This window comes from Oncorhynchus masou, chromosome 20 (assembly GCF_036934945.1).
Source record: "Oncorhynchus masou masou isolate Uvic2021 chromosome 20, UVic_Omas_1.1, whole genome shotgun sequence".
NCBI lineage: Eukaryota > Metazoa > Chordata > Actinopteri > Salmoniformes > Salmonidae > Oncorhynchus > Oncorhynchus masou.
In genome coordinates this window covers 439239-453470 of record NC_088231.1, presented here as the reverse complement: position 1 = coordinate 453470, position 14232 = coordinate 439239, and positions in this window count along the sequence as shown.

Below are 14232 nucleotides of genomic sequence, written 5' to 3'. Positions count from 1 at the left end.
TGATATTTTGAGTAAAAATACGGTGATTACTCATATCTGCTGTCCTGCGCCTGACTCTCTACACCAGCTACACACAGGACCCTGACAATGTTTACATACCACTTTCCCCACTTTATATGTAAATATTGTGTTCTAGTCATTGAACACTGGCCACTTTAATAATGTTTCCATACAAAACATATTCCGGTCTCTGACATTGCGCATTCTGATATTTCTTAGTTTTTCTGCATTATATGTGTAATATTGTTATTATTATCTATTGTTAGGTGTTACTGCACTGTTGAAGCTAGAAACACAAGCATTTCACTGCACCTGCGATAACATCTGCAAATCTGTGTACACAACCAATAAAATGTGATTTGATTTGAATAGACTGTACACAATCCTCTTTGTAGAATATGGTTACCATGCCCATTACAAATAAGACTGGCCAACCTTAATGACTAAGTGAGGGCTAATTGTACTGACATGTGCAATGCGATTGCATTAGGCTAATGTAGCAATCAAGAGAGAAAAGGACACTGTAGGAAAAGGATGCATTATCTCAGTGAGATAATAGGTCAGCCAGGGGATTCTCTCTCATTACCTCTAGAATATCAACTCTTTCAGCAGAACAACTCAGACAAACTACGTTGCCTTGTGGTTAGTGTCAGCCCTGATATTGGAAGGTTGGGGGTTTGATCCCCATTTGAGTCAGCAAAGACTGATGCCGCTCTGCTTGGCTCTCAGCATTAAGAAGATGGATCGATGATAAGGCCATGAAATAAACTATAGCGTCCGGTTCAGGAGGTGTACTTGTGCATCAAGCTGCCTGAAGTTACAGAAACCATCTCCTGCTCTATGAGCAGTTCTGGCTCTGACAATGCTGCATACATACTTAAGCAAAACACCATAAACAACAAACTAAGTCAAGTAAGGCTGTCGTCCAGATGTAGAATATTTTTAATCGGCAAAGAAATTATACAGATTAGCAATGTCAGGGCAGTTCTTCTGTTATAAATTGTTTTTTATAGTGCCTTGCAAAAGTATTCATACCCCTTGGATTTCTTCACATTGTATTGTGTTACAAAGTGGAATTAAAATAGATTTAATTGACATGTTTTGTCAACAATCTACTCAAAATACTCTGTCAAAGTGGGAGAACATTTTTTTTTTAAAGATTAATAAAGATGTGATTACTATCAGATATGAAGGGAAGACCCAGATGCAGACCCCGTCGAATAAACAATAGTTTAATGTTCCAAACAGGGGCAGGCAATAGATAGGTCAAGGCAGGCCGGGGTCAGAAAACCAGAGGTGGGGCAACGGTACTGGATGGATGTTAATTTAGCATTAACACTGGAGTGATAGATGTGCAGATGATCATGTGCAAGTAGAGATACTGGGGTGCAAAAGAGGAAGAAGATACATAACAGTATGGGGATGAGGTAGTTGGATGGGCTATTTACAGATTGGCTGTGTACAGTGATTGGTAAGCTGCTCTGACAGCTGATGCAGGGGACAAGACCCGGTCACGGAAACCCGAGAGGCAGCTCCCAAAAACATTTTTTGGGAGGGGGGGTACACGGGGAGATTGGCGGAGACAAAGTTTAGACCTGAGCCAACTCCCCATGCTTACCGTGGGGAGCATGTGACTGGTCTGGCACCGTGTTATGGGGTGAGGCGCACGGTGTCTCGAGTGAGCATTCACAGGCCGGTGTGCTCTGTGCCAGTGTCCCGCATTTGCCGGGTGGAAGTGGGCATCCAGCCAGAACTGGTTGTGCCAGCTCTGTGCTCGAGACCGCCAGTGCGTCTTCACCGCCCAGGGTATCCGATGCCCGCCCCATGCACCAAGCCTCCAGTGATGATCCATGGCACAAAGCCTCCAGTGATGATCCATGGCAAGCAGCCTCCAGTGATGATCCATGACAAGAAGCCTCCAGTGATGATCCATGGCCCGCAACGAGGGTGCCCAGTCCGGGGCCCGCAGCGAGGGTGCCCAGTCCGAGGCCCGCAGCGAGGGTGCCCAGTCCGGGGGCCCGCAGCGAGCGTGCCCAGTCCGGGGCCCGCAACGAGAGTGCCCAGTCCGGGGCCCGCAGCGAGGGTGCCCAGTCCGGGGCCCACAGCGAGGGTGCCCAGTCCGGGGCCCGCAACGAGGGTGCCCAGTCCGGGGCCCGCAACGAGGGTGCCCAGTCCGGGGCGCGCAACGAGGGTCCCCAGCCCGGGGCCCGCAGCGAGGGTCCCCAGTTCGGGGTCGGGGGAAAGGGTCCCCACACCAGAGGCGCCACCAAGCGGGGTGAGCCAGAGGTGGAGCGGGGTCTGCTGGACTCTCCCCTCTATGTTCAGGTTTTGCGGCCGGAGTCCGCACCTTTGGGGGGGGGTACTGTCATGCCCTGACCTTAGAGAGACATTTTAGTTCTCTATTTGGTTAGGTCAGGGTGTGATGTGGGGTGGACATTCTATTTTTTGTTTTCTATGTTTCTTTATATCTATGTTTTGGCCGGGTATGGTTCTCAATCAGGGCCAGCTGTCTATCGTTGTCTCTGATTGGGAATCATACTTAGGTAGCCCTGTGTTTGTGTTTGGCACTTAGCCATGTAAGCTTCACGGTTGTTCATTTTGTTTCTTGTTTTGTTGGCGTCATTCCACAATAAAATAAAATGTACGCTCATCACGCTGCACTTTGGTCTACTTCCAACGACGACCGTGACAATAAGTCTCCAGCTTCAGTGATTTTTGCAATTATTTCCAGTCATTGGCAGCAGAGAACTGGAAGGAAAGGCGGCCAAAGTAAGTGTTGGCTTTGGGGATGATCAGTGAAATATACCTGCTGGAGCGCGTGCTACAGGTGAGTGTTGCTATGGTGACCAGTGAGAGCGCCAGCCCAGCTGAGATAAGGTGGGGCTTTACCTAGCAAAGACTTATAGATGGAGCCAGTGTTTGGCGATGAATATGAAGTGAGGGCCAGCGAACGAGAGCATACAGGTTGCAGTGGTGGCTAGTATATAAGGCTTTGGTGACAAAATGGATGGCACTGTGATAGACTGCGAAGGTGCAGGGATGTCGTAGCTTAAAGTCCAGGGCAGCTTAAAGTCCAGGGCAGAACGTTGGGACAGAACAGCTCCGACATCCGAAGCATCTGCCTCCACCACAAACTGACGGGAAGGTTCCCGGATGAACCAGGATCGGAGCCGTGGTGAAGCGGTGTTTAAGGTCTCGGAACACCTAGTCAGTGGCTGTGGAGCACGTGAACGGAACCTTGGTAGAGGTGAGGGCGGACAAGGGGGAGGCCAGGGTGCTGTAACCCTGGATATAGCGGCAATAAAAATTGGTGGACCCCAGGAAGAGTTGCAACTGCACCCTGGACGTAGGCTGGGGCCAATCTACCACCGCTTTCACATTCTCGGGATCCATCTTGATGCTCCCAGCAGAGATAATGTAGCCCAGAAAGGGAATGGTGGACCGATGGAACTCACACTTTTCCGCCTTAACAAATAACTGGTTCTCCAGAAGGCGCTGGGAAACCTGCCAGACATGGAGCACGTGTTCTTGGGGAGGGCGGGAGAAGACGAGGATGTCATCAATGTAGACGAAGACGAACCGGTTCAGCATGTCGCGGAGAATGTCATTCACCAGAGCCTGGAACACGGCAGGGGTGTTGGTGAGGCCAAAGGGCATGACCAGATATTCATAGTGGCCGCTGGCCGTATTGAAGGCGGTCTTCCACTCATCCCCCTCTCATGTCCGCACCAGGTGGTAGGCAGTACGTAGATACAGCTTGGAGAACACCATGGCCCCCCAAGGAAATGAGTGGTAGTGGATAACGGTTCCTTACCGTGATGTTGTGGGGTCCTGGTAGTCAATGCATGGGCGCAGGGTCTTGTCCTTCTTCTCCACGAAGAAGAACACCGAGCCAGCGGGAGAGGAGACACGGATAAATCCAGTAGCATGGGAGTCCCCAATGTAGTCCTCCATAGCCTTGGTTTCAGGTCCCGTCAGTGAGTATAGACACCCTAGTGTGGTGTGGTGCTAGGGAGAAGGTCAATCCCGCAGTCATAGGTGCGGTACGGCGGAAGGGAAGTGGCCCGGGACTTGCTGTCTCGGTGCAGGTTGCGCCGACTTCAGACAGTGGGTGTGGCAGAACGGACTCCAGCCCATGATGGCACCCGTAGACCAGTTGATAAGTGGGTTGTGTCGCTGGAGACAGGAGAATCCCAAAACCACAGGAATCTGGGGGAACTTGATGAGCAGGAACTGAATGGTCTCACTGTGATTCCCTGACACACGTAGGTTGATGGGAGTGGTGTTATGGGTGAGCTGACATATAGAGCGCCCGCCTAAAGCTCTAACATCCACGGGAATGGAGAAAGTCTGAGTGGGAATGTTCAGCTCGGAAGCCAGTGTGGCATCCAAAAAGCTCTCATCCTCAATGAGGACCCGGAGAAATTTGGCCTTGTTACCCCACAGCAGAATGACATGAAAAGGGGTGCGAGTGAGGGAAGCAGAAAAGATCCCTATATGTCCCACCAGAGTACTCACTCCTACTGGTGAGCCTGATCTTTTACCGGGCACGTGGACACGAATTCACCAAAAGTCCTGCAATACAGGCAGCTCCTTGTGCTGATCCTGTGTTGCCGTTCAGCCGGCGACAGCCCAGCCCTGCCTAGTTGCATGAGCTCAGAAAACAGTGCCTCTGCCCTCCTCGGTGACTCTTGAGGAAGGTCGGGGGAATCTCGGGTGCTCTCGGCCACTGGACCATTGTGGACTTCCGGGATTTATGCAGATGGTCAAAGCGATGAGGGAGTCAAAATCCGTGAGTAACTCCCGAGCCGCAAGCTCATCCTTAACATCCTCCGAGACGCGGTGCAGGAACATGTTGAACAGTGCTTCCGGGTTCCACGCACTCTCCGCTGCCAATGTACGGAAATCCACCACATAGCCGGAGCTGGATTAGCTTTCGGGCAGCTTTCCTCCCGGAGAACTAGGCATCAAAAACTTTCCTCACCTCTCCCATGAACCCCTCCAGGCTCACACATATGGACGGCTGTTCTTCCCATACAGTGGTAACCCAGGTAGAGCCCTTCCAGACATCAGGGTGATGAGATAGGCTATTTTGGAGTAATCCGAGGGGATGGAGGAGGGCTGAAACTCGATAATGAGGGCACACTGAGCTAAAAATGCTAAGAGGTGCTCGGCTCTCCATTGAAGCGTTCCGGAGGAGGTAACCGGGGCTCCCGGGAAAGTGGCTGGTGGGGCAGCGCTGCTAACCTCCGAGTTGCTGAGGAGCAGTGGGGTTACCACCGTGGCAGGCTGCCCCCCAGATGAACTGCGGAATTGCTCCAGCAGCATGTTCATGGCACTCAGCCAACGTTTGGACTCCTTCCATCAGCCCACGAAGCTGACTCTGAGGTGGGCTCGGAGTCAGGACAGGCAAGGGTCAAAACCAGGAGGGCAAGAAAAGAGAGTGAGTCTTAACAAATCACATAATAAGTTACATGGACTCACTCTGTAAGAAATAATAGGGTTTGACACCCATTCTTCTGTCCCCCATACATACAACATGTATAAGGTCCCTCAGTCAAGTATTGAATTTCAAGCACAGATTCAATTACAAAGACCAGGGGAGCTTTTCCTCATAAGCTTCATAAAGATGGGCAGCGATTGGTACATGGATAACCATAACAAATCAGACAGTGAATATCTCTTTAAGCATGGTCAAGTTAATTTATTTTTTATTACATTTTTTATTTAAACTTTATTTAACTAGGCAAGTCAGTTAAGAACAAATTCGTATTTACAACGACGGCCTACCAAAAGGCAAAAGGTCTCCCACAGGGACGGGCGATTAAAGATACAAATGTAGGACAAAACACACATCACGATAAGAAAGACACAACAACACTACATAAAGAGGGACCTAAGACAACAACATAGCATGGCATCAACACATGACAACACAGCATTGCTATCCACACCACATGACGACAACAATGTTAGCAACACAACATGGAAGCAGCACAACATGGTACAAACATTATTGGGCACAGACAACAGCACAAAGGCAAGATAGAGACAACAATACATCACGCAAAGCGGCCACAATAATTATGCTGTGGATGATGTATTAAACTACCTAGATACATCAAAGATAGTCTTCCTTCTGAATACAGCTCCAGGACAGGAATAAAACTGTTCAGGAATGTTACCATAAGGCCATTGGTGATTTTTTTTTTTAAAGTTACAGAGTTCAATGGCTGTGATGGGAGAAAATGAAGGATGGATCAACAACATTGTAGTGACTCCAAAATAATGGCCTAAATTGCAAATATACAGAACACAAATATTGTATTCTGGTTGGCCCTGTCCAGGGGTATCGTCGGACGGGGCCACAGTGTCTCCCGACCCATCCTGTCTCAGCCTCCAGTATTTATGCTGCAATAGTTTATGTGTCGGGAGGCTACGATCAGTCTGTTATATCTGGAGTATTTATCCTGTCTTATCCAGTGTCCTGTGTGAATTTAAGTAAGCTCCCTCTATCTCTCTCTTATTCTCTTTCTCGCCCTAGGACCATGCCTCAGGACTTCCTGGCCTGATGACTCCTTGTGGTCCCCAGTCCACCTGGCCGTGCTGCTGCTCCAGTTTCAACTGTTCTGCCTGCGGCTATGGAACCCTGACATGTTCCCCGGACTTGCTACCTTGTAAATAAAAATGTGTTCTTAACTGACTTTCCTTGTTAAATTAAATTTAAAAAACAGAAGGCTTTGCATTTAGGCCAAAAAGTGTATTCCTTTACAGTGTTTTTTTTCTTCATACAAGATGCATGTTTTGGAATATTTCAATATTTCAAAAGCCAACTGACATTTTTATTTAAACAAGGAAAGTCAGTTAAGAACACATTTTTATTTACAAGGATAACCTACAAACAGTGGGTTAACTGCCTTGTTCAGGGGCAGAACAACTGATGTTCACCTTGTCAGCTCAGGGATTCGATCTAGCAACCTTTCGGTTACTGTACCAACGCTCCAACCGCTAGGGTACCTGCCACCCCCATGTTTAGGGCAAATCAAACATAACACATCACTGAGTAACTGCTTCCTTATATTCAAGCATAGTGGTGGCTGCATCATGGTATGTGCATGCTTGACAAATGCTTGGGAGGTTTTCAGGAAAAAAAGAAACAGGATGCTGCTAAGCACAGGCAAAATCTTAGATGAAAACCTCTTGACACTGGGATAGGAATTCACCTTTCATCAGGACAATAACCTTCAACAAGACCAACTGGAGTTGCTTACCATGAAAACAGTTAATGTTTATGTTAATGTCCCGGACTTAAGTCTGCTTGCAAATGTATGGCAAGACATGACATTTGGTGTCGAGTCATGATCCCTAACATCTTGACAGATCTTAAAGAATTATGAAAAGAATAATGGACAAATATTGCACAATCCAGTTGTGTAAAGCTCTTAGAGACTTACCCAAGAAGACTCACAACTGTAATTGTTGCCAAAGGTGTTTCTAACATGTGATGTTACTCATTACTCATGTTACTCATTAGAGAACTTTATTTGAGTTATTTCATTTCTATCATTAAAAGCTTTATTTGTTTTTTGACTGTGTATTTTGTGTAGATCTTTGACATTTTATTTTTTACAGTTAAATCCATTTTAATCCCACTTTAACATAAAATGTGAGGAAATCCAAGGGGTATGAATAATTTTGTGAGGCACTGTGTGCATATTTCAGTCATTCATTGACTTGTGGACAAAGCACTGTTTCAGTGGAAATGTTCTCCTAAAATGGATTTTGTACATATAGTCCACCACAAGGGGGAAGTAGATTGTAATATAAGGTAGGGCTCACTGGAATACTCCAATTAGAGTAAAACCACACACTGTAAAATGTGCATACCATCAAAGAATGGGCCTGCAAAAAAAATGTAAACAATGAAGCAAATGCACCCCATGACATTTTCACATGCAAATAATCTTGATTCCTACAGTATGTTCTCAAAGAATGTGCTCAAGGAATTACATTCCATAAGGGAAACATTACAAGACAGCTGGGGTGTGTTCAGTTCGCTTCAATGTTTTCTACATAGTGTAATGGTTTGTCCCGAATGACACGTTTCCCCAAAACAGCTCCTACAGTAATTACCCTCTGGGCCACCATAATCACAACGTTTTTCAACTGATTGTTAAGATTGTTAATGTTAAGTACAATTTACATTGAATTAAAACCAATTCAAATTTTATTGGTCACATACTGTCACGCCCTGACCTTGGAATGCTGTTTTATTCTCTATGTTTGTCAGGGCGTGATACTGACTAGGGTGGGTCATCTAGGTGAATTGTATTTCTATATGGTTCCCAATCAGAGGCAGCTGTTTATCGTTGTCTCTGATTGGGGATCATGTTTATATAGCCATTTTCCCCATTGTGTTTGTGGAATCTTGTCTACAGTTAGTTGCCTGTTTGCACACCAATAGCGTCATGTTTCGTTTGTGCTTTGTTTTGTTCTGTGAGTTTCGGTTTATAAAAAAAATATATGTGGAACTCTACGCAGGCTGCGCCTTGGTCTACTCATTACAACGATCGTGACAGAAGATCCCACCAAAAACGGACAGAGCAGCGTTGCCAGGAGGAGTGGACATGGGAGGACATCCTGGATGGAGAAGGACCCTGGACGCAGGCCAGACAGCATCACCGTCCAAGGGAGCAGGTGGAGGCAGCGAGAGAGGAACGGCGACGATACGAGGAGTTAAGTCAACGACGGAAGCCCGAGAGGCAGCTCCAAAACATATTTGGGAGGGGGTACACGGGGAGATTGGCGGAGTCAGGGTTTAGACCTGAGCCAACTCCCCGTGCTTACGGTGGGGAGCGTGTGACCGGTCAGGCACCATTTTATGCGGTGATGCTGCACTGTGTCTCCAGTGCGCATTCACAGCCGGTGTGTTCTATGCCAGCTCCTCGAACTTGCCGTGCGAAAGGGAGCATCCAGCCAGGGCAGTGAAGCCGCACTGGTGATACATGATGTACTGGAGTACATCTCCTCGGTCCAGGATATCCTGCGCCGGCTCTACGCACTGTATCACCAGTGCGTCTTCACTGCCCAGTGCGTCCTGTGCCAGCGCCCCGCACTTGCTGGGCTAAAGTGAGCATCCAGCCAGGACGCGTTGTGCCAGCTCTGCCCTCTAGACCTCCAGTGCGCCTCCACAATCCAGTGCGTCCTGTGCCTCCTCTCCGCACTCGCCCTGAGGTGCGTGTCATCAGCCCGGTGCCACCTGTACTGGTCCCACGCATCAGGCCTCCAGTGCGCCTCCACAGTCCATGATTAAATGCGGTGGGACGTGCTTTCAGTTTTGCGCGAATGCTGCCATCAATCCCCAGTTTCTGGTTAGGGAAGATTTTAAAGTCCCATTGGGTACAACATTTTCTATACACTTCCTTGTAAAACTCGCTCACAGAGTCAGCGTATATGTCAATGTCATTCTCTCAGGCTACCCAGAACATATCCCAGGTCACGTAATCAAATAAAATAAAATTGTCACATGTGCCAACCTTACGAGTGTCAGTATTCCCCTAGCAGTCATGATTTGGGGCTGTACAAATGTTTAATGAATTAGAATAATTGATTATGCCTTTGTAACAGTATAACTTTAGACCGTCCCCTCGCGCGAACCAGGGACCCTCTGCACATATCAACAGTCACCCTCGAAACATCGTTACCCATCGCTCTACAAAAGCCGCGGCCCTTGCAGAGCAAAGGGAACTACTCCTTCAAGGTCTCGGAGCAAGTGACGTCACCGATTAAACCGCTATTTAGCGCGCACTGCTAACTACGCTAGCCGTTTCACATCCGTTACACTAACATGAGCCCCTAACCAACAATGCAGTTTTAAAAAATATGGATAAGAATAAGAAATAAAAGTTACAAGTAATTAAAGGGCAGCAGTAAAATAACAACCGCGAGACTACATACAGAGGGGGTACCGGTACAGAGTCAATGTGCTGGGGCAATGGTGTTGAGGTAATATGTACATGTAGGTAGAGTTATTAAAGTTACTATGCATAGATGATAACAACAGAGATTAGCAGCGGTGTAAAAGAGGGAGAGAGCGGGAGGGCAATGTAAATAGTCTGGGCTAGCTCTTTGATTAGCTGTTCAGGAGTCTTATGGCTTGGGGGTAGAAGCTGTTTAGAAGCCTATTGGACCTAGATTTGGCGCTCCATTACTGCTTGCCATGCGGTAGCAGAGAGAACAGTCTATTACTAGGGTGGCTATAGTCTTTGACAATTTTTAGGGCCTTCCTCTGACACCGCCTGGTATAGAGGTTCTGGATGGCAGGAAGCTTGGCCCCAGTGATGTACGGGGCCGTTTGCACCAGCCTCTGTAGTGCCTTGCGGTCGGAGGCCGAAGCAGTTGCAATACCAGGCAGTAATGCAACCAGTCAGGATTCTCTCAATGGTGCAGCTGTAGAACCCTTTGAGGATCTGAGGACCCATGCCAAATCTGTTCAGTCTCCTGAGGGGGAATAGGTTTTGTCGTGCCCTCTTCACAACTGTCTTGGTGTGCTTGGACCATATTAGTTTGTTGGTGATGTGGACACCAATGAGCTTGAAACTCTCAACCTGCTCCACTACAGCCCCGTCTATGAGGATGGGGGTGTACTCGGCCCTCCTTTTCCTGTAGTCCACAATAATTTCCTTTGTCTTGATCACGTTGAGGGAGAGGTTGTTGTCCTGGCACTACACGGCCATCTCTCTTACCTCCTCCCTATGGGCTGTCTCCTCATTGTCTGTGATCAGACCTACCACTGTTGTGTCATCGGCAAACTTAATGATGGTGTTGGAGTCGTGCCTGGCCGTGCAGTCATGAGTGAACAGGGAGTACAGGAGGGGACTGAGCATGCACCCCTGAGGGGCCCCCATGTTGAGGATCAGCGTGGTGGATGTGTTGTTACCTACCCCTACCACCTGGGGGTGGCCTGTCAGGAAGTCCAGGATCCAGTTGCAGAGGGAGGTGTTTAGTCCCAGGGTCCTTAGCTTATTGATGACCTTTTGAGGGCACTATGGTGTTGAAGCAATCTTGAAGCGTGGAATCTGATTGGTCAGACCAGCGTTGGATATACCTAAGCACGGGCACTTCCTGTTTTAGTTTCTGTCTAGAGGAGGCGATCAACAAGATGGAGTCATGGTCAGATTTGCCAAAAGGAAGGTGATGTAAGCATCGCGGAAGTCAGAGTAGCAATGGTCGAGCGTGTTACTCGCTCGTGTACTGCAATCGATATGCTGATAGAATTTAGATAGCCTTGTTCTCAAAGTAGCTTTGTTAAAATCCCCAGCTACACTAAATGCAGCCTCAGGATATATGGTTTCCAGTTTGCAAAAAGTACAGTGAAGAAAAAACTGTGAAGGACCTCGACGTTACTCGGAACCCTGATCTCTCTTTTGACGAACATATCAAGATTGTTTCAAGGACAGCTTTTTTCCATCTACGTAACATTGCAAAAATCTGAAACTTTCTGTCCAAAAATAATGCAGAAAAATGTATCCATGCTTTTGTCACTTCTAGATTAGACTACTGCAATGCTCTACATTATTACTCCAGTGCTAGCCTCTTTACACTGGCTTCCTGTTAAGGCTAAGGCTGATTTCAAGGTTTTACTGCTAACCTACAAAGCATTACATGGACTTGCTCCTAGCTATCTTTCCAATTTGGTCCTGCCGTACATACCTACACGTGCGCTACAGTCACAAGACGCAGGCCTCCTTACTGTCCTTAGAATTTATAAGCAAACAGCAGGAGGCAGGGCTTTCTCCTGTAGAGCTCCATTTTTATGGAATGGTCTACCTATCAATGTGAGAGACGCAGACTCGATCTCGACCTTTAAGTCTTTATTGAAGACTCATCTCTTCAGTAGGTCCTATGATTGAATGTAGTCTGGCCCAGGAGTGTGAAGGTGAACAGAGAGGCACTGGAGCAACGAACCGCCCTTGCTGTCTCTGCCTGGCCGGTTCCCATCTCTCCACTGGGATTCTCTGCCTCTAACCCGATTACAGGGGCTGAGTCACTGGCTTACTGGTGCTCTTCCTTGCCATCCCTAGGAGGGGTGCGTCACTTGAATGGGTTGAGTCAGGAATGTAAGTTGGTGGTTGAAGATATCCCTCTAGTGGTATGGGGCTGTGATTTGGCAAAGTGGGTGGGGTTATATCTTGCCTGTTTGGCCCTGTCCGGGGGTATCGTCGGGATGGGGCCACAGTGTCTCCCGACCCCTCCTGTCTCAGCCTCTAGTATTTATGCTGAAATAGTTTATGTGTCGGTGGGCTAGGGTCGGCCTGTTAAATCTGGAGTATTTCTCCTCTTATCCGGTGTCCTTTGTGAATGTAAGTATGTAAGTCTAATTCTCTCTCCCTTTTTCTCTCTTTCTTTCTTTCATTCTCTCTAGAGGTCCCATTGATCACTATGGAATTATGCTGCCAGCAGCATACCACTGCTGGCTTGCTTCTGAAGCTAAGCAGGGTTGGTCCTGGTCAGTTCCTGGATGATAGACCAGATGCTGCTGGAAGTGGTGTTGGAGGGCCAGTAGGAGGCACTCTTCCCTCTGGTCTAAAAAAATTCCCCAATACCCCAGGGCAGTGCAGTGATTGGGGACACTGCCCTGTGTAGGGTGCTGTCTTTTGGATGGGATGTTAAACGGGTGTCCTGACTCTCTGAGGTCATTAAAGATCCCATGGCACTTATCGTAAGAGTAGGGCTGTTAACCCTGGTGTCCTGGCTAAATTCCCAATCTGGCCCTCAAATCATCACGTTCACCTTATAATCTCCAGTTTACAATTGGCTCATTCATCCCTCTCCCTGTAACTATTCCCCAGGTCGTTGCTGCAAATAAGAACGTGTTCTCAGTCAACTTACCTGGTAAAATAAATTAGGCAAATCTGCATTCAGTTTTTTTGCGCCCCATGTATGTAACGATTTGCAGATCTTTCTGCACCTTGATGCTGTTACCGCTAGTGCAGTTCAAGTTGTTAATGGAAGACTTCATTGTTGAGGAATGTGATTGCTTTCTAAATTGCTTTTAGTGTTGTGTTTTTATTACGTTGTATGTTTGAATGTTGTAAATGTTATACATTGTGTTCATGCAGGGCTCCCCTGGGAAAGAGGCATTGGTCTCAATTTGACTTCCTGCTAAAATAAAGCTTAATTTAAATAATATTTAATGAATAAACAATGATAAGGCCAAACATTTTGGTTCAATATACAGTGTTGTTGTTCAGTTCCCAAAAGCGTCCATTGTACAACTGCACAAGACTGCCCCTTCCACAAGCTCTGGATAAAATAGTTGTTGTATGTTCCAACACTGTATGACAGAAACTGATCAACTATGTTATGAGCTATTTTGATTTTGTAAATATATAGTCTCAGATGACAGACTTGCGTAGCTGGTTAACACACACACTGTCATGCCCGCTCTATCCCCTTGTACTGTTTGGATTCGGACCTGTTCACTGAACCCCTGCCTGTCCTGACCTTGAGCCTGCCTATGCCCTGGTACTGTTTGTACTCTGACCTGGTTTATGAACTTTCGCCTGTCCCCGACCTGCCTTTTGCCTCCTCCCTTTTGGTATAATAAATATCGGAGCTCAACCATCTGCCTCCTGTGTCTGCATTTGGGTCTCGCCTTGTGCCCTTATACACACAAGTCTTTCCATTTCAAGTATTTGAAATATAGATCTAAATTTGTGACATTTTAGTATAGTAAATGGAGCCATTTTATGTTGTTTTTGGTGTGAGAGAATCAAATCGGATTACATATTTTGTGACCTCTGACATGGTTCCTTCCCTTGCATTGATAAAAATCTCATCAGATGAGTTTGAGTAAATTCATTCAGAAATCCATTGATCTTTTGAATGGGACTACATATCATTATGAACATTACCTACATTATAACATTATTTAGGTTATTCAAAAAAATATGATATACTTCCTGTGGAACATTTGCCCATGTGTTGGTGTATTTGTCTGTGTGTGTTTATGTGTAAGGGTTTAAAAGATCTCCACATGGACTGTTCAGGGCTTTGATTAATGTTGGTCATGATTTAACACCTGCTGTTTTAATGTGCCCACTGTAAGTAACTGATCCCAACATGCTTGCATGAGGGGCGTCCCCATTTTAAATAGCTGCCTAAATTTATCAGCTTTGTGGAGGTCATTTAAACATGTGGGTGTGTCAGAGAGTTAAAGAACCCACTCAT